The 23,248-nt window shown below is 37.8% G+C and overlaps 1 protein-coding gene across 2 annotated transcripts in view; it reads left to right on the top strand.

Annotated features, from left to right (window-relative positions):
* The window catches only part of DPP10 (dipeptidyl peptidase like 10), a 659,495-nt gene that overhangs the window by 13,105 nt on the left and 623,142 nt on the right, over positions 1 to 23,248 (top strand). The window lies entirely within an intron of this gene.

Raw genomic sequence — 23,248 nt, 5'->3', positions numbered from 1 at the left:
TCTGTGAATATCTGGAATTCTACCATGACTTTCATTGTTCCTTTGAAGGTGACCTAGGGGCGGTAACAGTTTACGTATGACTTGAATGTATTTGTCTCTCTGTGATTGCTTAGTATGGCCTTGAATGTATTTGTCTCTCTGTGATGCTTAGTATCGAGAATTTGTATTTAGGGGCCATAGAAAATGAGGACCTTAGGAATGTGAAGGGGTAGGGACAGGAGGAAATAAACATGGAAATGAGTCTGAGAATCTCAAGAGAGAATCACGGTCTGCACAGGAAGCAAGCTACTTAACAGGCCCTCTGTTTTTCTAATCTGGGTTTAAAAGGGAAAAAAAATAAAATGAGTTTTTGTGTACAGAGTGCAAAGAGGTTTGTGAATAACTTGGGGGTTTAAACAATTTTATTGCATTATTGAAACTTATTTTCCTGAAATATCTTTTACTAACTACAGGAGACTTTTAGATTGGGTAGTACCTTCTGGAATGGTAAAAATGTTCTATATGTGTGCTTTCCAGTGTGGTACTCATCAGCCACATGTAGTTACTGAACACTTGAATTATGGCTAGTGTCACTGAGGAACTCATTTTCATTTAGTTTTAATTAAGTTTATTTATTTATTTATTTTTAAATTTACATCCAAATTAGTTAGCATATAGTGCAACAATGATTTCAGGAGTAGATTCCTTAGTGCCCCTTATCCATTTAGCCCATCTCCCCTCCCACAGCCCCTCCAGTAACCCTCAGTTTGTTCTCCGTATTTATGAGTCTCTTCTGTTTTGCCCCCCTCCCTGTTTTTATATTATTTTTGTTTCCCTTCCCTTACCTTATGTTCATGTTTTGTCTCTTAAAGTCCTCATATGAGTGATGTCCTATGATTTTTGTCTTTCTCTGACTAATTTCACTTAGCATAATACCCTCCAGTTTCATCCATGTAGTATCAATAATTTAAGTTTGAATAGCCATATGTGACTAGTAGCTACTGTATCATTTCCAGACCTTTGTTTTTCAAACTTTAGCATGCATAGGAGTCCCTTGGAAATAATATAATGTGGCAAATTTTAACCCAGGGAATCTGGAAGGAGGTCCAAGATTATCCATTTACAACATGATGCTTTTTCTGTGGACTGTGCTCTAACTAAGGCTTTATTTCCCAACAGCAAGATTATTGAATTTTAATTTATGGCTTTACCTAGTCTGACCCCTGTCATACAAGATAAGTCTGGTGGCCTATAGCAAAATTACGAAGTATAGCTGTAGAAATATAAAAGGAAAATAATTTTAGTCATAAAATCATTGGCATTTTTATTATAACTAACAGCTAAAATTTTGTGTAATATTCCTGTATACCATGCGGAGGTCAGGTGCCTGTATCTCATTCATTCCTTACCATAAACTCTATGTAATAGATATTACTTTTATTTCAGTTTTACTAATGAACAGCTGAGAATCATATCATATTAGCTATCAACTGCTTCCCTTTATTAAGTTGAAATTACATGATTTGATATTTACATGCTCTTAAATGATTTAAATTATATAAATGATTTGTGGCTGATCAATAAATCATAATTTGATTCTCTTTCATAGATAATAATAGTAATAGTCAGACTTGTAGTTAATGTGATAATCCTCATCAGAACTTGGCACAAGTTAGTATTGTTTTCTTATTGTAAAGATGAGGAAACTGAGGGATAGAAAATAATTTGATTAGGGTTACATGATGTCTAAGTGGCAGAACAGGGTTTTGAATGCTGGCTATTTGTATATATAATTTAAATCATTTAACATCATATAAATATCTAACAAATGATTTAACTTTAATTTAATAAAGGAAAGCAATTTGCGGTTGTTATGGTAAATATGATTGTGACCAAAAGGATATTTTCTCCATTTATGAGCTTTTCTACCTTGGGAATCTCTTATTTTCTCTGAACCTCAGATGCTCATTTGTAAAACTGTAGTACAAGTATTCAATTTGTTGGCATTCACTTCACTGCTATATGTTAATATGTAACATATATAGGCCTTTATATAACATTGGTCTCTCTATGAGATTCTTTTAACATCTTGAAGAGAGGTTAGCTTCCCTCCTACCCCAAGCATTAGACTCAGGAATAAGTGCCAGCATATGCCATCCAAAAATCTGGTAATAACTGATGAGCATTTCCCAGTGGGTAGATAAAAGGAAAGGGTCTTTTATTATCACATTTCTTTTTTTTTTTTTTTTATTTTTTTTTTTATTTATATATGAAATTTATTGTCAAATTGGTTTCCATACAACACCCAGTGCTCATCCCAAAAGGTGCCCTCCTCGATACCCATCACCCACCCTCTCCTCCCTCCCACCCCCCATCAACCCTTAGTTTGTTCTCAGTTCTCAACAGTCTCTTATGCTTTGGCTCTCTCCCACTCTAACCTCTTTTTTTTTTTTTTTTTGTTCCCCTCCCCCATGGGTTTCTCTTAAGTTTCTCAGGATCCACATAAGAGTGAAACCATATGGTATCTGTCTTTCTCTGTATGGCTTATTTCACTTAGCATCACACTCTCCAGTTCCATCCACGTTGCTACAAAAGGCCATATTTCATTTTTTCTCATTGCCACGTAGTACTCCATTGTGTATATAAACCACAATTTCTTTATCCATTCATCAGTTGATGGACATTTAGGCTCTTTCCATAATTTGGCTATTGTTGAGAGTGCTGCTATGAACATTGGGGTAAAAGTGCCCCTATGCATCAGTACTCCTGTGTCCCTTGGATAAATTCCTAGCAGTGCTATTGCTGGGTCATAGGGTAGGTCTATTTTTAATTTTCTGAGGAACCTCCACACTGCTTTCCAGAGCGGCTGCACCAATTTGCATTCCCACCAACAGTGCAAGAGGGTTCCCATTTCTCCACATCCTCTCCAGCATCTATAGTCTCCTGATTTGTTCATTTTGGCCACTCTGACTGGCGTGAGGTGATATCTGAGTGTGGTTTTGATTTGTATTTCCCTGATAAGGAGCGACGCTGAACATCTTTTCATGTGCCTGTTGGCCATCCGGATGTCTTCTTTAGAGAAGTGTCTATTCATGTTTTCTGCCCATTTCTTCACTGGGTTATTTGCTTTTCGGGTGTGGAGTTTGGTGAGCTCTTTATAGATTTTGGATACTAGCCCTTTGTCCGATATGTCATTTGCAAAGATCTTTTCCCATTCCGTTGGTTGCCTTTTAGTTTTGTTGGTTGTTTCCTTTGCTGTGCAGAAGCTTTTTATCTTCATAAGGTCCCAGTAATTCACTTTTGCTTTTAATTCCCTTGCCTTTGGGGATGTGTCGAGTAAGAGATTGCTACGGCTGAGGTCAGAGAGGTCTTTTCCTGCTTTCTCCTCTAAGGTTTTGATGGTTTCCTGTCTCACATTCAGGTCCTTTATCCATTTTGAGTTTATTTTTGTGAACGGTGTGAGAAAGTGGTCTAGTTTCAACCTTCTGCATGTTGCTGTCCAGTTCTCCCAGCACCATTTGTTAAAGAGACTGTCTTTTTTCCATTGGATGTTCTTTCCTGCTTTGTCAAAGATGAGTTGGCCGTACGTTTGTGGGTCTAGTTCCGGGGTTTCTATTCTATTCCATTGGTCTATGTGTCTGTTTTGGTGCCAATACCATGCTGTCTTGATGATGACAGCTTTGTAGTAGAGGCTAAAGTCTGGGATTGTGATGCCTCCTGCTTTGGTCTTCTTCTTCAAAATTACTTTGGCTATTCGGGGCCTTTTGTGGTTCCATATGAATTTTAGGATTGCTTGTTCTAGTTTCGAGAAGAATGCTGGTGCAATTTTGATTGGGATTGCATTGAATGTGTAGATAGCTTTGGGTAGTATTGACATTTTGACAATATTTATTCTTCCAATCCATGAGCAGGGAATGTCTTTCCATTTCTTTAAATCTTCTTCAATTACCTTCATAAGCTTTCTATAGTTTTCAGCATACAGATCCTTGACATCTTTGGTTAGATTTATTCCTAGGTATTTTATGCTTCTTGGTGCAATTGTGAATGGGATCAGTTTCTTTATTTGTCTTTCTGTTGCTTCATTGTTAGTGTATAAGAATGCAACTGATTTCTGTACATTGATTTTGTATCCTGCAACTTTGCTGAATTCATGTATCAGTTCTAGCAGACTTTTGGTGGAGTCTATCGGATTTTCCATGTATAATATCATGTCATCTGCAAAGAGTGAAAGCTTGACTTCATCTTTGCCAATTTTGACGCCTTTGATTTCCTTTTGTTGTCTGATTGCTGATGCTAGAACTTCCAGCACTATGTTAAACAACAGCGGTGAGAGTGGGCATCCCTGTCGTGTTCCTGATCTCAGGGAAAAAGCTCTCAGTTTTTCCCCGTTGAGGATGATGTTAGCTGTGGGCTTTTCATAAATGGCTTTTATGATCTTTAAGTATGTTCCTTCTATCCCGACTTTCTCAAGAGTTTTTATTAAGAAAGGGTGCTGGATTTTGTCAAAGGCCTTTTCTGCATCGATTGACAGGATCATATGGTTCTTCTCTTTTTTTTTGTTAATGTGATGTATCACGTTGATTGATTTGCGAATGTTGAACCAGCCCTGCATCCCAGGAATGAATCCCACTTGATCATGGTGAATAATTCTTTTTATATGCCGTTGAATTCGATTTGCTAGTATCTTATTGAGAATTTTTGCATCCATATTCATCAGGGATATTGGCCTGTAGTTCTCTTTTTTTACTGGGTCTCTGTCTGGTTTAGGAATCAAAGTAATACTGGCTTCATAGAATGAGTCTGGAAGTTTTCCTTCCCTTTCTATTTCTTGGAATAGCTTGAGAAGGATAGGTATTATCTCTGCTTTAAACGTCTGGTAGAACTCCCCTGGGAAGCCATCTGGTCCTGGACTCTTATTTGTTGGGAGATTTTTGATAACCGATTCAATTTCTTCGCTGGTGATGGGTCTGTTCAAGCTTTCTATTTCCTCCTGATTGAGTTTTGGAAGAGTGTGGGTGTTCAGGAATTTGTCCATTTCTTCTAGGTTGTCCAATTTGTTGGCATATAATTTTTCATAGTATTCCCTGATAATTGTTTGTATCTCTGAGGGATTGGTTGTAATAATTCCATTTTCATTCATGATTTTATCTATTTGGGTCATCTCCCTTTTCTTTTTGAGAAGCCTGGCTAGAGGTTTGTCAATTTTGTTTATTTTTTCAAAAAACCAACTCTTGGTTTCATTGATCTGCTCTACAGTTTTTTTAGATTCTATATTGTTTATTTCTGCTCTGATCTTTATTATTTCTCTTCTTCTGCTGGGTTTAGGCTGCCTTTGCTGTTCTGCTTCTATTTCCTTTAGGTGTGCTGTTAGATTTTGTATTTGGGATTTTTCTTGTTTCTTGAGATAGGCCTGGATTGCAATGTATTTTCCTCTCAGGACTGCCTTTGCTGCGTCCCAAAGCGTTTGGATTGTTGTATTTTCATTTTCGTTTGTTTCCATATATTTTTTAATTTCTTCTCTAATTGCCTGGTTGACCCACTCATTCGTTAGTAGGGTGTTCTTTAACCTCCATGCTTTTGGAGGTTTTCCAGACTTTTTTCTGTGGTTGATTTCAAGCTTCATAGCGTTGTGGTCTGAAAGTATGCATGGTATGATTTCAATTCTTGTAAACTTATGAAGGGCTGTTTTGTGACCCAGTATATGATCTATCTTGGAGAATGTTCCATGTGCACTCGAGAAGAAAGTATATTCTGCTGCTTTGGGATGCAGAGTTCTAAATATATCTGTCAAGTCCATCTGATCCAATGTCTCATTCAGAGCCCTTGTTTCTTTATTGATCGTGTGTCTAGATGATCTATCCATTTCTGTAAGTGGGGTGTTAAAGTCCCCTGCAATTACCACATTCTTATCAATAAGGTTGCTTGTGTTTATGAGTAATTGTTTTATATATTTGGGCGCTCCGGTATTCGGCGCATAGACATTTATAATTGTTAGCTCTTCCTGATGGATAGATCCTGTCACTATTATATAATGTCCTTCTTCATCTCTTGTTACAGCCTTTAATTTAAAGTCTAGTTTGTCTGATATAAGTATGGCTACTCCAGCTTTCTTTTGGCTTCCAGTAGCATGATAAATAGTTCTCCATCCCCTCACTCTCAATCTAAAGGTGTCCTCAGGTCTAAAATGAGTCTCTTGTAGACAGCAAATAGATGGGTCTTGTTTTTTTATCCATTCTGATACCCTATGTCTTTTGGTTGGCGCATTTAATCCATTTACATTCAGTGTTATTATAGAAAGATATGGGTTTAGAGTCATTGTGATGTCTGTATGTTTTATGCTTGTAATGATGTCTCTGGTACTTTGTCTCACAGGGTCCCCCTTAGGATCTCTTGTAGGGCTGGTTTAGTGGTGACAAATTCCTTCAGTTTTTGTTTGTTTGGGAAGACCTTTATCTCTCCTTCTATTCTAAATGACAGACTTGCTGGATAAAGGATTCTCGGCTGCATATTTTTTCTGTCTAGCACACTGAAAATCTCGTGCCAATTCTTTCTGGCCTGCCAAGTTTCAAAAGAGAGATCAGTCACGAGTCTTATAGGTCTCCCTTTATATGTGAGGGCACGTTTACCCCTTGCTGCTTTCAGAATTTTCTCTTTATCCTTGTATTTTGCCAGTTTCACTATGATATGTCGTGCAGAAGATCGATTCAAGTTACGTCTGAAGGGAGTTCTCTGTGCCTCTTGGATTTCAATGCCTTTTTCCTTCCCCAGTTCAGGGAAGTTCTCAGCTATTATTTCTTCAAGTACCCCTTCAGCACCTTTCCCTCTCTCTTCCTCCTCTGGGATACCAATGATGCGTATATTATTTCTTTTTAGTGTATCACTTAGTTCTCTAATTTTCCCCTCATATTCCTGGATTTTTTTATCCCTCTTTTTCTCAGCTTCCTCTTTTTCCATAACTTTATCTTCTAGTTCACCTATTCTCTCCTCTGCCTCTTCAATCCGAGCCGTGGTGGTTTCCATTTTGTTATGCATTTCGTTTAAAGCGTTTTTCAGCTCCTCGTGACTGTTCCTTAGTCCCTTGATCTCTGTAGCAAGAGATTCTCTGCTGTCCGCTATACTGTTTTCAAGCCCAGCGATTAATTTTATGACTATTATTCTAAATTCACTTTCTGTTATATTATTTAAATCCTTTTTGATCAGCTCATTAGCTGTTGTTATTTCCTGGAGATTCTTCTGAGGGGAATTCTTCCGCTTGGTCATTTTGGATAGTCCCTGGCGTGGTGAGGACCTGCAGGGCACTTCCCCTGTGCTGTGGTGTATAACTGGAGTTGGTGGGCGGAGCCGCAGTCAGACCTGATGTCTGCTCCCAGCCCACCGCTGGGGCCACAGTCAGACTGGTGCGTGCCTTCTCTTCCCCTCTCCTAGGGGCGGGATTCACTGTGGGGTGGGGTGGTCCGTCTGGGCTACTTGCACACTGCCAGGCTTGTGATGCTGGGGATCTGGCGTCTTAGCTGGGGTGGGTAGGCAAGGTGCACAGGGGCAGGAGGGGCAGGCTTAGCTTGCTTCTCCTTAGGTGATCCACTTCAGGAGGGGCCCTGTGGCAGCAGGAGGGAGTCAGATCCGCTGCCGGAGGTTTGGCTCCGCAGAAGCGCAGAGTTGGGTGTTTGCGCGGAGCGAGCAAGTTCCCTGGCAGGAACTGGTTCTCTTTGGGATTTTGGCTGGGGGATGGGCGGGGAAGATGGCGCTGGCGAGCGCCTTTGTTCCCCACCAAACTGAGCTCTGTCGTCCGGGGGCTCAGCAGCTCTCCTTCCCTTTGTCCTCCAGCCTTCCCGCTTTCTGAGCAGAGCTGTTAACTTATGACGTCCCAGACGCTAAGTCGCGCTTGCTGTCGGAACACAGTCCGTCAGGCCCCTCCGCTTTTTGCAAGCCAGACTCGGGGGCTCTGCTTGGCCGGCGAGCCGCCCCTCTCCCCCGGCTCCCTCCCGCCAGTCCGTGGAGCGCGCACCGCCTCGCCGCCCTTCCTACCCTCTTCCGTGGGCCTCTCGTCTGCGCTTGGCTCCGGCGACTCCGTTCTGCTAATCCTCTGGTGGTTTTCTGGGTTATTTAGGCAGGTGTAGGTGGAATCTAAGTGATCAGCAGGACGCGCGGTGAGCCCAGCGTCCTCCTACGCCGCCATCTTCCTCTGCTCTATTATCACATTTCTAAAGGCAGGTCTATACTCTATGCCTCATTCATGTTAAGGAAATGAGACATTTAGGATTTTTGATATAGAACTTTAAATGTATCCTGTGTTTTCTGTATGAATAAGGAAGATTTTGTGTTAGTAGATGAATGAATGGTACCGTGGAGCAAAATGTCTAATAAGGGACAGGACCCAACATTGTGAAAACGTGATTTTTTGTAATTTCATTAAGGGATATAGAGACTTAATAAGCAATGGTGAGCACATGTTGTGCTTGCATTTCTTTATATCCTGTGGGATCTACCTCATTTGGGAAATGGGAGGCACCTGTTTAAGGAACATACTAAAACTTCATTTGCATCTCATTTGCCCTGGAAAGGCTGTATGTTGCTGTCAGTCACAATTACTTATTCTCCTAGTGAAAGGGAAGGAAAATAATAACAGTTGAGGAAGAGATGAAGGGCTTTGGCCTTTGCGGACTCCTTTTTTTTTAATTTTCCCGGAAAAATTACTTCAGTAAATTATAAATTCGTGAATTTTTATGTCCTTACCACCTCATGTAATGAAGAAGCTGAGAACCATTTCAAACTCAGAAAATTGATTTGGTCAAAATATTCCCCTTGTTTCCACCAAGTACTACGGAAAATTATTAACAAACACACCAGGAAGAAAAATGGTAGTAATGAAATGTTTTATTAGGTCTTTAAGGATGACCAAGCCTTCCAAGACTTCAGCTACTTTCAGAGGAGGAATTTTTTGTTAGAATATTCTTAACAATAGGAAAAACAAGGCTTACTTTCGTTATTTCTTTTAAGATTCTGTAAAGATTACAGAGGTATTTAAAAAAGCGTCTTTTCTCTGAAAATTTTTAAAGAACAATCAATTTTTTACAATACACCTGGTGAATTATGCTAGGACATACTTGGTAGCTGCTAATCTTTAAACCCCCAAAAAAAGCATTTCGTTTCTAAAGATTCTGGAAAGTCAAACTACTGAATGGCATGTGGATCAGGCATTAGTCATAGATCAGATCAGGCATTAATAATCCTTGGTGTTCTGCTCGGGATATTAGAAGAAAAATGGGGTCCCAGTTGAGGGGAATGCATCAATAAAAACCAAACAAGCCTTTTATAATTTCTTGTTTTAAAATCTCTTTAAATGACCCAGATATAACAGGCATATGAAACAATACCAAAAATATTCCTGATTTCATGTTGTAAAGGCTGAATGAATATGACTTAAAATAAACCTTAATATGTTAATAATTACATATTCATAAATGAAGGCCGGGTAGTGGTACCATTGGTTGTTCTTGTTGTTGTTTTTCAATATTTGAAGTTTATTTTCAAATTGGTTTCCATACAACACCCAGTGCTCATCCCAAAAGGTGCCCTCCTCAATACCCATCACCCACCCTCCCCTCCCTCCCACCCCCCATCAACCCTCAGTTGTTCTCAGTTTTTAACAGTCTCTTATGCTTTGGCTCTCTTCCTCTCTAACCTCTTTTTTTTTTTTTTTTTTTTTTCCTTCCCCTCCTCCATGGGTTTCTGTTAAGTTTCTCAGGATCCACATAAGAGTGAAAACATATGGTATCTGTCTTTCTCTGTATGGCTTATTTCACTGAGCATCACACTCTCCAGTTCCATCCACGTTGCTACAAAGGGCCATATTTCATTCTTTCTCATTGTCACGTAGTACTCCATTGTGTATATAAACCACAATTTCTTTATCCATTCATCAGTTGATGGACATTTAGGCTCTTTCCATAATTTGGCTATTGTTGAGAGTGCTGCTATGAACATTGGGGTACAAGTGCCCCTATGCATCAGTACTCCTGTATCCCTTGTGGTACCATTTGATTTTATCACATGGAATCAACCCTCCTGTGCATTTTAATCCAACATCTCTTAGGTTGGACCTATTGCTTTTCCAAATTAACCTGGAAATCTTAGGTCAGATAATTTAAGTATGGTGAAACAGGGTGATTTGTCAGGGAGTCTGGGTTCCCCGGCCCCTGGATGTTACTGTGTTCAGTGGCACAGCACACTTTCTGTTCCTTCAGACTGTCAGAAGAGTCTCATGACATACCCAATGGATAAGTGATAAACTTTGCCCCTTGAAAAATTTAACTTTATAATTCTGTTAATAGAAAGTTGTGTATGTATATAGGCACTCAGAATTATGCACCAAGTTCCTCTAAATTAGTATGGAGAGAATGTTTTTCCTATTTACCTCAATATCATTGGAGCTTAGTGTTTATATTAGAAGCTCTGAGGGTAACCTCAGGCCTTCCTGGTTATAGTTACCTACCTTCCTTCCTTCCTTCCTTCCTTCCTTCCTTCCTTCCTTAAGTAGAGAGACTAGAGACAATAAAGAAGCAGATAAAAATCACTTTTTTCCTTCTGAAAATGTTCATCATTTAACAAAAAACATCTCACCTTTATTTTGATTTGTGAATACAGAAAATTTAAAAGCCATTTTCTAATGTGAACTGCCTTACGCTAAGACCTTGTGAGGCACATCTGTTTCTTTTATCCTAGACCTTGAAAAAACAATATTCAGACAAATAGTTTTGCTGCAAAAATTCTTCAAATGAGCAGCTTTCATTGTTTTTAAGAAGTTGCAGAGAAAAGTCTGGTGAATTATTGTGCTAACCTGAAGGCATTCAAAAGTATCTCAGGCATAATTCTGCGTTGATTACCTATTACTTCATAACCCTTTACTCCACTTTCTGGCTTAAAACAACAGCTGTTTCATTTCTTTTTTTTTTTGTGATTCTTTTGGTCAGGAATTCAGGAAGGGCTTCATGACAGCTCTTCTGTTCCATGTGGTGTCATTAACTCCACTGAATTCAGCTAGTAGCTAGACTAAGCTGAAAGGCAGAGAAGGCTTCATTCATGTCTGGTACTTTGGTGCTGCTTTACATGGCCTTTCTCTCTATCCACACAGATAATTTGGACTTCTTCACAGCATGAGTCTTAGGACTTCTTACCAGGTGGTTGTCTTTCAAAAGGGAGCACTCCAAGCAGTGAAAGCAGAAATTGCAGATCTCTTAAGGATGAGCTGCAGAAGTTTCAGAGCTTCTCTTCTGCCACATTTTATTTTATTGGTGAAAGCAAGACACAGGGTCAACCCAAATACAAAGGGGAAAATCAACTCCTTGTCTCTGTAAGAGACGTGTAAAGAATTTGTAATCATCTCACATCTACCACAGACTACCAAAAAACAGAAAAAACAACAGAACTATATCTGTATATAAGTATTCACTATATGAGCGTGTGGAGAATTTAAGGGTGTTTAAATGATGAAAATATTGTAAAGATAAAAGTGGTGCCATGGTGTCAATGCTGTACTTGGCCATAATCTGTCAATGTGACAGATTTAGAATGTGAAGGCAAGTTATAATTGATTGAAAACAGTCTTAATGAAATGGTTCTTAAAGTATGGGAATTTATATTTTCATTGTAAAATGGAAATATATAAAACATTCACCTTTATCTAGGTATAGTCATGAAATATATTTATTTGGTAATAAATTTAATGTACTGCTTGGTTGAAAATACAGTATGCTCTAAATAAACTTTTAACTTCAGGGAAATTATGACCATCTAGAGTAATTTGGTGCCATAAAGGAAAACATATATCTAGACTTCTGAGAAGGTATACGTTATAAAGGAAGGGACAACATTGTGCACAGAAGTTGGTTATTATGGCTATAAAGTTACTTTGATTCTGAGATATAATTACTTTAATGAATTCTGCCCCTGTGAAATATTTTATGTTGTCACATTTCATGCTGGATGAAGTAACTAAGATGGGATTAGTATGTTCCAAAGGTTTCACATAAAGTCACAATTTTCATGAGAGAAAATGATCTGGAACAAAAAAAGCTTTGGGGTTTTCAGGAATGTGATAGAATTCTCTGTGGAGTACCTTTTTTTTTTTTTTCAATATATGAAATTTATTGTCAAATTGGTTTCCATACAACACCCAGTGCTCATCCCAAAAGATGCCCTCTTCAATACCCATCACCCACCCTCCCCTCCCTCCTACCCCCCATCAACCCTCAGTTTGTTCTCAGTTTTTAAGAGTCTCTTATGCTTTGGCTCTCTCCCATTCTAACCTCTCTTTTTTTTTTCCTTCCCCTTCCCCATGGGTTCCTGTTAAGTTTCTCAGGATCCACATAAGAGTGAAAACATATGGTATCTGTCTTTCTCTGTATGACTTATTTCACTTAGCATCACACTCTCCAGTTCCATCCACGTTGCTACAAAGGGCCATATTTCATTCTTTCTCATTGCCACGTAGTACTTCATTGTGTATATAAAGCACAATTTTTTTATCCATTCCTCAGTTGATGGACATTTAGGCTCTTTCCATAATTTGGCTATTGTTGAGAGTGCTGCTATAAACATTGGGGTACAAGTGCCCCTATGCATCAGTACTCCTGTATCCCTTGGGTAAATTCCTAGCAGTGCTACTGCTGGGTCATAGGGTAGATCTATTTTTAATTTTTTGAGGAACCTCCACACTGTTTTCCAGAGTGGCTGCACCAATTTGCATTCCCACCAACAGTGCAAGAGGGTTCCCATTTCTCCACATCCTCTCCAGCATCTATAGTCTCCTGATTTGTTCATTTTGGCCACTCTGACTGGTGTGAGGTGATACCTGAGTGTGGTTTTGATTTGTATTTCCCTGATGAGGAGCAACGTTGAGCATCTTTTCATGTGCCTGTTGGCCATCCAGATGTCTTCTTTAGAGAAGTGTCTATTCATGTTTTCTGCCCATTTCTTCACTGGATTATTTGTTTTTCGGGTGTGGAGTTTGGTGAGCTCTTTATAAATTTTGGATACTAGCCCTTTGTCTGATATGTCATTTGCAAATATCTTTTCCCATTCCGTTGGTTGCCTTTTAGTTTTGTTGATTGTTTCCTTTGCTGTGCAGAAGCTTTTTATCTTCATGAGGTCCCAATAGTTCATTTTTGCTCTTAACTCCCTTGCCTTTGGGGATGTGTCAAGTAAGAAATTGCTACAGCTGAGGTTAGAGAGGTCTTTTCCTGCTTTCTCCTCTATGGTTTTGATGGTGTCCTGTCTCACATTCAGGTCCCTTATCCATTTTGAGTTTATTTTTGTGAATGGTGTGAGAAAGTGGTCTAGTTTCAACCTTCTGCATGTTGCTGTCCAGTTCTCCCAGCACCGTTTATTAAAAAGACTGTTTTTTTTCCATTGGATGTTCTTTCCTGCTTTGTCAAAGATGAGTTGGCCATACGTTTGTGGGTCTAGTTCCGGGGTTTCTATTCTATTCCATTGGTCTATGTGTCTGTTTTTGTGCCAATACCGTGCTGTCTTGATAACAGCTTTGTAGTAGAGGCTAAAGTCTGGGATTGTGATGCCTCCTGCTTTGGTCTTCTTCTTCAAAATTACTTTGGCTATTCAGGGCCTTTTGTGGTTCCATACGAATTTTAGGATTGCTTGTTCTAGCTTCGAAAAGAATGCTGGTGCAATTTTGATTGGGATTGAATTGAACATATAGATAGCTTTGGGTAGTATTGACATTTTGACAATATTTATTCTTCCAACCCATGAGCACGGAATGTTTTTCCATTTCTTTATATCTTCTTCAATTTCCTTCATAAGCTTTCTATAGTTTTCAGCATACAGATCTTTTGCATCTTTGGTTAGATTTATTCCCAGGTATTTTATGCTTCTCGGTGCAATTGTGAATGGGATCAGCTTCTTTGTCTTTCTGTTGCTTCATTATTAGTGTATAAGAATGCAACTGATTTCCATACATTGATTTTGTATCCTGCAACTTTGCTGAATTCATGTATCAGTTCCAGCAGATTTTTGGTGGAGTCTGTCAGGTTTTCCATCTAGAATATCATGTCATCTGCAAAAAGTCAAAGCTTGACTTCCTCTTTGCCAGTTTTGATGCCTTTGATTTCCTTTTGTTGTCTGTCCACTCTCACCGCTGTTGTTTAACATAGTGTTGGAAGTTCTAGCATCAGCAATCAGACAACAAATGGAGTATCTTTTTAAATTGTTCATGTTCCTCCTTAGACATGTAGTGCATGAAAACTTCCCTGTTCTCAATGATATAACTTTTTAAAATGGACTCCAATACCAAGTGTAGATACTTTTGTTTATGGTATATTTCCCTCTTTATGATAAATTTCCCCCTTTTTTTACCCCTTGGATCAAGTGAAAGTTATTTAACTAAGGGAGGAGGTAGGAAGGTGCTCTCAGAAGATTGCTGTATTTCCTGACTTGATGGGAATTTCCTGTCTTGTGCTCCCCACTCCTCCATTCTGCCTGATCTGCTTGAAATACTGCTTCCTTACCTCTATTTTCTTTATTTTCAGGGAATATGGGAATGTAGAAAGCCAGATGTCCTAAGTGGTGAGCTTGACCACCTGCGAAGAGCAGCTTATACCACATAGAGCACGGGCTGCTGCAAGTCCTTTTAGGAAAGTGAAAAATTTTAAACCCCAAGCATACCCACACACATTAACTAAGGAAAAAGTAGTCACATACTTGAAGATTTGTCTTGGTATGATAATGTATGACCTGTACCACTAGTTGTGACCACATTTTAACCCACTCTTACTTGAAGCAAAAAGAAATTAGAGAAAAATATTATGATGTCATTCTACCCTAAAATGCCACATAAGAATTATCTCTCACTTCTTAGAGATGGGTTCTTCCTGTAACGTTCCAGCAAAGAAACCCTTTCTTCCAAGTTGGTTTTGACTTACTGTTCCTTGGGAATAAAGTTATCTGTAGCATTTTAAGCATCTCTGTCTTGGTGGTTTGGGCTAAGTCCCCTCCAGCTGTAAATCCATAGAACCTTTTCTTGACTCTTTCATACCGTGAAATTGCTTGTTTACTTGTTTCTCTCCAAATAGCTACATTTCTTAAAGACAGTGACTGGGTTTTGTTAATTCTGAATCATCAGTGGGGAGGTTTCAAAAATACTTGTCAATTTGCATTTGTAGTAGAAATGCTTTGAAGGAAAGGAATCTGGCATTTAGGAGAGGGGCACATGGCAATGTTTATTAAGCTGATTAGTATTTATAATAGCTCCCAATCTGTGGATCAAGGGTACTAGGCAAAGTGGACTGATGAGTCCTGGATGAACTCATTGCAACAGGTGGAATGAATATTTAGTCTTTTGGTATATAATCTCATAGAGAAAATCTACAGTGAGTTGTTGCACAGCAGGAGGATAAGAGCCTCAAAAGCTAGATCAAAAGAGTTTTAAAGCAACTTAGAAGAGCAAACAGGGGAGAAACAGAATCCAGAAAGTACTAGGCTGGGAGGGGTATGTGCCTCATGTGAGACCCCAAAAGTGTCTACGGAGGTAATGCCAGTTGGAGACTTCCTGTGGGACCAGGCAGTGAGTCGGGTAGCCAGACTTACAGGGGTATATTGCAATGTTAGTTTTAACTTCAAATCCAATCAGCTTCTTTGGAACTGAGGCCCAGAAAGGGTGAGGGAATAGATAGCTCAATGACTTTTCTGCTAAGCAGTCACAGAGTCTGCAAAATCAAATAAGAAAAATGATGGCTACAGGGGTAAGACCTATCCCGAGTGACATCATGGGTCAAAAAGGAAACAGTACATTAAACTCATGTCCAGGTATCTGAATGGTATAAACTTCAGCTATTACTATTTTTTTCACCATAATATAGTTTATCTGGATGAATTCTTGTGCTACTTAATTGAGGATTAATGGCACACCGAGCTGACCCTGCTAGCCTACATTGGTAGGGTAGAAGTAGAGGAAATTTTAAAAAGAAGAAGAAAAGAGAAGTTGTGTGAACATCTGTAGATGATCCATGTGAAGTTGGATTTCTTCTATTTCTTAGAATTTTACAAGATGATGGTAGCCACAACCAGGGACTTGACAAGAGTAGCATTGTCTTTGGAGGCTGCCCTTGAGACATGTTCCCATTTATCACAACTTCACAGAAGTTATACATGGGAGAGCTATAACGGGCAATGCCAAGCCAGCAATAACTAATGGCCTGGGCCAATATTGGTCTTTGAAGTACTTGGATATTAATAAAAGTTAGATAAGAAAGGCAGCTATTTATCTCTTCACCCAGTATACTTGCAAACATTTGTACAAGAGATAGATATCCTAATGTAAACATTTTCTGCCAAACATACTGTTGGAATCTCTGAATTGTGACAGGTGACAGCAGGTTGCTTTAAGTAATTGCAATGACACCGAATAATCTAGTAGGAGCTATTGTTATTCAAAGTAATATTTCCTGCCGAACAGTGTTAAGAAAAAAGAGTAACACTTTAATAATGCATAATGTAAAACTCAAAGAGAATATTGAAAACCTTAAAGGATACTTTATTGCCAAATTTCATCATTGCTGGAGAAAAGTTATGGTAGTCTTTTGTTGTTAGGTTTATTGAGTGATGAAATAAGTTACAGTAGGAAAAGAGCATTGCTTGATTTTTTTTTAATTTTTAGAATTAGATCAGGACTATAAAATAAGGTATATCACAGTTGGACTGTAACTTTTTGGTTCTCTTAATTTTTTGTAAAAATTTTATTTTTAAGTAATTTCTACAGCCAAAATGGGACTCAAACTCCCAACCCCGAGATCAAGAGTTTCGTGCTCCACTGATTGAACCAGCCAGGTGCCCCAGAACCAGCCAGGTGTCTTATAAATGCTATGACAGTGTTTTAAAAGTATCCTAAGCTTAGAATACCCAGCATATTAACTGGATTGTTTCAAGGGTTTGCTTTAATAGATAAGGAGGGTTTTTTTTCTTCTTTTTTTAACTTTGCTACCAGACACATTCAAGGGATGAGCCTCTGACCTGTTTGATGGTGTTTGGAAGCTGAACTACATTGTATTGGGAGAAGTTAAAGTCAGGGAGTTAAATTATTAACATCCATTAACATATATTTAGAAACTTCAGAAATAAATGTAGTGACAAAAGTTTTAAAGTATTATGAAAGACTACTAAAAAAGAACTCATGGAATATTAACTACTATTTTACCAAACTCATTTTGCAGAAAAATTATCACTAGAGTCCTGAAAATTGAAGAAAAAAAAAAGTATGTAAAATTTGCTATTAATGAGAAGTATTTTAACTTTATCTCAATTTTTTTTTTTAATTTTTTTTTTTCAACGTTTATTTATTTTTGGAACAGAGAGAGACAGAGCATGAACGGGGGAGGGGCAGAGAGAGAGGGAGACACAGAATCGGAAACAGGCTCCAGGCTCTGAGCCATCAGCCCAGAGCCTGACGCGGGGCTCGAACTCCCGGACCGCGAGATCGTGACCTGGCTGAAGTCGGACGCTTAACCGACTGCGCCACCCAGGCGCCCCAACTTTATCTCAATTTATATTGAAGCTGCAAGCATGTTAATTTCTGTAGAAAATTGCATTAAGAATGTATGGTTATGTTAATTATGATTAAACAAACCAAGAGGAAAATAACACAAATATAGATATTTAATGTTATCTAATTGGGCATAGATGGATGTGGCTCTAATTCAGTGTAGCAGGAACTCAGGGAAGCTAATTTTAACAAAGGGATATAATTTGGACAATTTTACATATGTAGGTCAGTATACTTAGAGGTAATCACTATAATTATAAACCTGTCAGTATAGATTGTAATGCAAGTATGTTCGACTGGAGTTCTTCAGGAGGTATCCTCACTTTTGTGGTGAAAAATATTAAAATTAGTTTCAAGAATAAAGCTGATTACAGTACAACAGAGCAACTCCCCACCACCTTTACCTTGCAATAAATATACCCTACATTATTGTGTTAGTTATAAACTTAACAAAATGCATTAATTGGTTGAATTTTTTAAAGTCTATTATATTAATGTAATTATTTCTAACTCTTTTGCAATTAAATAGAAATTTTCTCTTATTTCTTCCCCTGTTCTCTCTCACCACTTAGCAATTTCACTGTTTTTTATTATCTTATTTGTGGTTTTTGTTCTCTTTATTGGTTTTATTTAATTGTAAACTCATTTTTACATATATATTTTTCTCTGTAGAGAGAATAAAAGTATATTTTATATGGTTGGAACAACAAACATTTACTGAATGAAACTTATGCACCAGGAACTGTGTTAATTGCTGGATTTACAGCTTTGAAGAAAACATGATATAACTCTCAGAAGCTAAAGCAGAATAAAAACAGATATACACCAGCACAATAATATGGTGACTGTGATCAAGTATGCAAAGGATGCTATGAGTCCCTTGTCAAAGCTTTGCTTAGCTCATCCTTGGTGGCGGGTAGTGGAATCAATGAAGTCAGAGGACGTGACCTTAGACTTGAGACTTGAAACATGGTCAGGAGATAAAGGAGGGAAGGAAGAGGATGGTAGCCATTTCAAGAGGTAGACAGCAGCACGCACAAATTGTACACATCCCAGTCATTTGGTACTTATGGGGGAATTACAAGCAATTTTATGTGACTGTCATGTAAAATTCAAAGAAGTGGTGTGAGAGGAGGCTGGAGAAGCGATGTCCCAGAAATCATTGTCTTTACAGGATATTCAGAGCAGCTTGGGCTTTAACCTAGAGGTTGTGGGAGGGCTTTAAGTTGGTGACTGACATAGTCAGTTTTAGATGTTTCATTTGGCAGCAGTATGCAGGATGGACTTAGGGTAGTAATACATTAGGGTAGGGAGTCTAGCCAGACTACCAAAAAATTCAGATAAGATAATAAAACACCTGGACTAAAATTCTGATTGTAAGAAAAGAACATAAGAGGTTGAAAATATAGTTTTAATTCATCAGGACTTGAGAATCAAGTAGAGTGATGTGTCATCAAGCTGGATATATGAATAAGAACTACTTTAGGGGAATAGCATGAGACCAGAATACCTCCAGATTTTTAGCTCTGTTGACTTAGAGAGGTGATGTGAAGACTCTTCAAATATAATGGGAGAAACAAATACAACTGAGGACAAGATTGCTTTTGATATGTGAAGTTTGAGATATTTATGGACATTGTTTGGCTGAGATGAGATTAAATCTTGAAGGAGAGAGGAAATAAGACATAAATTTTGGAGCCATCAGTATATAATATATATGAGTATATGTATGTGTGTGTGTGTGTGTGTGTGTGTGTATGTATGCACACACACATGTACATGTATATAAACTTGAAAGTAGATGGACTTAGGTTTAGTGTATATAATGAGTAAGTGGTGGTCAGTGAAAGATCCATAAAGGAGAAAAATCTAATGGGCAGATGGAAGAACAACAGTGCTCAAGGCCACCAAAATCCTGTGGCCAGAACAGTAGGAGGAACAACAGGATAAGGGCATCATGGAACCCAAAGAAGTATGAGATTTCAATGACAAAGGGAGAGCTTCAATGTTAAAGATAACAGAGAGGTCTAGAGTTGGAATCGTACATTTTTGTAGCATTTTGGGAAGTACAGGCGAAAATACCGTGGGTTGAAGCATGAGAAAGAGCAGATGGGAAGTAAAATTTCAAGAGTTTTGCTGAGCACGGAAGGAAAAAGACTAATGAGACTGGAGGAGGCATGGGATTCTGATTTCTTGGTTTTAAATTTTGTTTTCTATTATCTGTGATTTCTCTTATGTTTTAGAATAAGGAAAATTGAAAAGTGCTTATAGTCTACAGGCAGAGTCAGACGAACATTGGGGGTGTGGGAGAAAAAGGGATAATTAAGGAAGCAAGGTCTTGGAGTAATGTCAAGTAACTGGATCATTCCATGTAAAGAAAAGTCCAGACTAAGATCTAGACACTTCATTAAGGTTGTGAAATTTTCTTTGAATTTCACCGAAAGGAAGCATGACTCAAGTAATTTTAAGCCAGCTGAAATTTATTAAGAAAACAGGGAGTACTTTATTGTCTCTTCAGAAAATTCATGGACTGGGTCATAAAATACAGGAAACTCAAGAAAATTGAGTGCTAGAAATCTGGTACAAAAACAGAAATGCAAATGCTTCCTAACTATACATAAAGATGCTTATATTCTCTTGTAAAAAGAAGTACAAATTGAAACTAAACTCAATGCCTGTGATGACTTTTTGGATTGTCAAAAATTGAAAAGTTTGGTAATATGTATTGTTGACAAAGCTGTGGGAATTGCTGATAGAAATGCAAACTGGTACAATTTCATATGGAGAGGAATCAGGCAGTATCTAGTAAAATTATGCACGCTTTTGCCTTTTGACTCAGCAATTCCATTTTAAGAAATCTGTTTCAATATATATTGGCAGAATATGAAAAAAAAGTACACCCAAGGCTATTCACTGTAAGGTCTATTTATAATAGCAGAAGACTGGAAACAATCCAAGTTATCTTTACTAGTATTGTGATGCATCTATACAAATGCAGCACTTTGCCTTTATAAAAATGATTAAGAAATATATCTATTACTATATTACTATCTCTACCTACCTACTTATCTACCTACCTCCCTCCCTATCATAACACACAAAGTGGAGAGATGTATATTACTATTTTCCCAAGGACAGTGTGCATTTTCTTGAGTAAATGATGCATAACATAGTTACATATACACGTAAATGTTCATATTTTAACATAAAAGCCTAGAAAAATAAATACAACATTTAGAAATATTTAACCTATAAAAGCAGTGCCTGGCTGGTTCAGTTGATAGAGCTAGACTCTTAATCTTGGGATTATGAGTTCGAGCCCTACATTAGGTGAAGAAATTACTTAGAAATAAAATCTTAAAAAAAAAAAATAACCTATAACATGAAGAGGGAAGTAATGTAGAGGGTAATTGGAAGGTAAGTATATTCTTCTTTGAATGTACATTTTCTTGTAGTAATGAATTTGGATCTCTAAATAATTTATATAATTTAAATAATGACAGTTTAATTAATAATGGAATCCCTAAATATTAAAAATATACTGATCTAAACAGGTATTTGGTAGGTTATGTGGCTACACAGAGAGAAGCTGTTCCAAGTGATTTTTAAACAGTAATTTGAATTTATATGCTTAGTGGTATATCCTAAATCTAAATCTATTTTGAAAAAAACTTTTTAAAATATAGAAAATAACTATTTAAAAAATACAACTTTTTTAGTTATATTTTTCGAGTATTGCTGCTGTTATTCTGTGGTTCTATGTATGTAACATGAGCTAGGTATTATGCTATCAGATGTATGAATGAAGAAATCTGACCAGGACATTCTTGGCTCTTTTTGTACTGCTCTCCTAAGAGCCTGAAGTGATTGTCAAACCATCGTTACCTTCTACTTTATAACAGGCTGTGAACACTTGCTGTAACCTGGATGGCTGGGGACCAGAATGGGCATTTATGTGTGAAGTTTAATACACTAATGCAAGATGTTTAATATAATAGGAAATTATGCAGTGTTTCACATTCTTGTCACTTAGTCTTGGCAGAGGCAACATTCATATCCCCTCAGGAAGACAGCACTTCCTAAGGAGACTTCACTGTGTTATGCATCAGAGGAGAACTGTGTTGGTCAACTTCCTAGCGTTGAGTTTTGCTCTCTGATCAATCTAAATGGGGGCAATATGGGATGCAGATTTGAGGGGCATTTGGTGCATGTTCATCATCATCAGCGAGTGAGCAAACTTATGTTGAAAAAGCAGCATGTAATTAGAACATGAAGGGTGCTCTGTAATTCGAAAGCTTGTTTCATACCAAGGAGACGTTGTAGCGGATTCTAATTCTAACTCATGGTGGCTTTCAAGATGGACATGTCTTTAAGATCATATGATCATTGTCCTCATGTTTTATCATTGCTGTGCACTCTTAAAGATGTTACAAGTAAACGTTATTTATGTTCTAGTGTGGTGAAAAAGACCACCCCCTACACACACATGTAGAGATGAATATTTTGTTAGGTTTGCTACTTGTTTTGCACATTTGTCTTTTAAAAGTGTGAATATATTTCTAGATACTACTTTGAGCTTATGTTTCAAAGCTACCCAGTTATTTATTTATGCACTCAAGGAGTTTACATGTTTTCACACTCTCACGTCTACTTATGTTAATGTGTTTATGTGACTGCTGTATCATTATAGACACTGGTTTTGGCTGTGTATGACCAGAAGTTATTACAGTGTGTTCTACAACTGAAGGTTAGGTAATAACACAAACTTGTGGGACCTTGATTTTTCATATAGATGTGGTAGCTTCTTGAGGCATCGACAGAATTTTTAAGGCTGCTTCTCCTCTGGTTTTGTTACACAGAATTCCTTCCCTTAATTACCCTTGGCCGTGTGTTTTGTGGCACTCCATCCTAAACAAATCAGCGGGCTGGTACTCCAATTTTCTCTCGCTTCTCTTTCACATTTACTTGTGTACCAACAAACAGTAGATCACCTACTTTATTACTTCCAGTTTGGTGAAAAAGTGAATTTGCCATGACAACCGAGTATTTAATGGAACAAAAGCCTAGATAAAGAACACATCTTGAAAGGAATACACAGGAGCAATATTTCATGCCAGTCTGAGGTGTTTTCAGCATTGAGGAAAAAAAATGTGTGTCATTGAAGTGCCATTTTTTCAGGGACCAGATGTTCATTTTATTTATTAATTGTGGACAATCCATAAAGCATAGCAACATTTTTCCTGAGATTTCTCCCTATGGTTTTCTAATTTATTTGAAATGTAGAAAAGAAAAATTTCAGCTGGCGCTGAAGAATTAGAGTTCACCTTACGTATATTTGAACACTGGAGCATATTCTTCCCTCTGATGTCAAATGTTTAACAGAACAAATTAATGTCTGCTTTGGTGAATTTGGGATCTGCCTGCTTTTCCTGCTGGAGTTTGTGTTACATTGACAGTAACCTACTGGGTAGTTGTTCCTAGTATATTTAAAAATGATTGGTATAAGATCATGCTTATCTTAAACACACTTCAAGTAATTGGAATTTCAGAGATTCCTGTAATGAAATATATTTGTAATTTGTTTGGTGTTGACTCACAGTAGCTAAAACAGAAGCTATGCTAAAAAAAATCCTATTTCCCCTCCTTTTAGTGGGTAGCTATCCCTATGAAAAAAAAGAACACCATTTAAAAGATTGACTTTTACACTTATTATACCAT

This window comes from Puma concolor, chromosome C1, assembly GCF_028749965.1.
Source record: "Puma concolor isolate L17-30 chromosome C1, mPumCon1.1.hap2, whole genome shotgun sequence".
NCBI lineage: Eukaryota > Metazoa > Chordata > Mammalia > Carnivora > Felidae > Puma > Puma concolor.
The sequence above is the reverse complement of the archived record's forward strand: the minus strand, read 5'-3'. Positions and strand labels throughout refer to the sequence as shown.